Source organism: Mus caroli, chromosome 1 (assembly GCF_900094665.2).
Source record: "Mus caroli chromosome 1, CAROLI_EIJ_v1.1, whole genome shotgun sequence".
Taxonomy (NCBI): domain Eukaryota; kingdom Metazoa; phylum Chordata; class Mammalia; order Rodentia; family Muridae; genus Mus; species Mus caroli.
In genome coordinates this window covers 5,799,271-5,801,166 of record NC_034570.1, presented here as the reverse complement: position 1 = coordinate 5,801,166, position 1,896 = coordinate 5,799,271, and the positions used below count along the sequence as shown (strand labels likewise).

Genomic DNA, 1,896 nt, shown 5'->3' with positions numbered 1-1,896 from the left:
AAAAAAAAAAGAAGAGAAGGCATATCTTCCCCAGTGCCTGATGGTATTTCCACAAGTGACTGAAAAAAAAAAAAAAGAGATGCTGTGGCTGTTTAGGTAGGTAACCTGCCATCCAGGATCAGAGTGGGAGTAGACACATGTAGTATCTTTGTCACCTTGAACAAGTGGTTGAGCCTCTCTAAGCCTCTGGCTTCTCAAATGAAGCATAGCTGCCAGGAGGATAACATGAGAGAATCTGTGACAAAAAGATCAGCCGCTGGTAAATGTTTGCACTCTGTGAGGTTCTGCATCTTTATTCTCCAAATTCACCTCCCATCTCAGACCTGCTCAGGCAGAGACCAACTTAAACATTTCTTGAAACAGATCGGGTGTAAGTGACAAGGAAATACCATGATGTATAGAATATTTGAGCAAGAGTCCCCTGTAGGATTCCAGTTTCTCTGCCGGACAGCCGAGGCAATGGGAACATGCAGGGTACAAGGGACGGGAAATAAAAATGGAGAAACAGGCAAAGGATTGTGGGCCAATTGGCCCACTGTCATACGGATGCCCTAAGGTTTTATTGTAACTAATATTTTTTAAAATGTTGTTCCCAAATCTATCATGATCTCCTGGTGAGAAGCCTAGGTATATGCCTTTGTACAGACTCTGTGGGTGACTTTAGAAGATTAGGGTTTTATGCAGACACAGCTGCTTTTCTTCTTATTTACTTATTTACATCTCAGATGCTGCTCCACCTCCCGGTCACCTCCCCACCCCAGAGTCCTTTATCCCACTATTCCTCCTTCCCTTTTCCTCTGAGAGGGTGCTTCCCTCCCCCCCCCAGTATTTCCCCCACCCTGTCGCATCAATTCTCTTTAGAGTTAGGCACATCCTTGTCTAAAGCAAGACAAGGAAACCTTGTTGGGGAATGGATTTCATAGTCAGGTGACAGCTTTAAGACAGCCTCTGCTTCAGTTGTTGGGGATCCATATGGAGACTGAGCTGCACATCTGCTACATATGTGGGAGTGGGGGAGGGGACCTCAGTCCAGACTGTGTATGCTGTTTGGTTGGTGGCTCAGTCTTTGAGAGCTCCCAGGGGTCCAGGTTAGTTGGCTCTGCTGGTCTTCCTGTGGATTTTCTATCCTGTTCAGGGCTTTCAGTCCTTCCCCCAACTCTTCCATAAAAGTCCCCAACTTTCATCCAATGTTTGGCTGAGGGTCTCTGAATCCATTTCCGTCAGTTGCTGCATAGAGCCTCTCAGAGGACAGTTATGGTAGGTTCCTGTGGGCAAGCATAACAGGGTATCAGTAAAAGTCACTATCAAGAAAGTGCTTTACTGGACGACCAGTCTCTTTGCTGGGCCCCTCTGCTCCTGAGACCCCAAGACACGCCCCGGGTCTATACTTGGAACTTGTTATGCTCCCTGTTGGTTTCTGCAAACAAACTTAGGCCAGAAGGTGGTTAAGGGACAAAGAAGACTAGAGATATTTAGTTAAGCTGCCATTACTCCCCCAACACCATGAAGCTAATCCCAGCTTACAGTGAGAGTCAACAGGAAAGCTGATTCGGACAGTTCAGAAGTTCTGGTAGTGTCTAGTGAGAGCAAAATGAGGGACCTCTTGTGGTGGAAAAGCATTTCATCCCGGAAAACCGGTCTGTGAAGAACATCAACCATGGGGGTGGGGCATAGCACACCTGGATGAGAGTGCTTCTCTGCATGCCCGGGCTTGCTGGAGTCAATCACTTTTCTACTTGTGCCAAGTGAGGTGGACTGGCACCTCATTCAGGGCACACTGATTTTGTCATGTATGCTTTGCATACACACTTTTTGATATATATGTTTAAAAGAAGCCTAAAAAGTTGAGATGAGCCTAAACAATTTTATTTTTTAAAGTTAGCTTTACCACCAAAT

The 1,896-nt window shown here is 45.9% G+C and overlaps 1 long non-coding RNA gene across 1 annotated transcript; it reads right to left on the bottom strand.

Annotated features, from left to right (window-relative positions):
• Positions 1–260: 260 nt before the first annotated feature.
• On the bottom strand, positions 261–1,609 carry LOC110304935. The gene is made up of 2 exons (XR_002379119.2): positions 1,525–1,609; positions 261–1,265 (listed from the first exon to the last, which is right to left on the bottom strand). It is a non-coding gene; the product is annotated as an uncharacterized LOC110304935 (long non-coding RNA).
• Between the last annotated feature and the right edge of the window lie 287 nt (positions 1,610–1,896).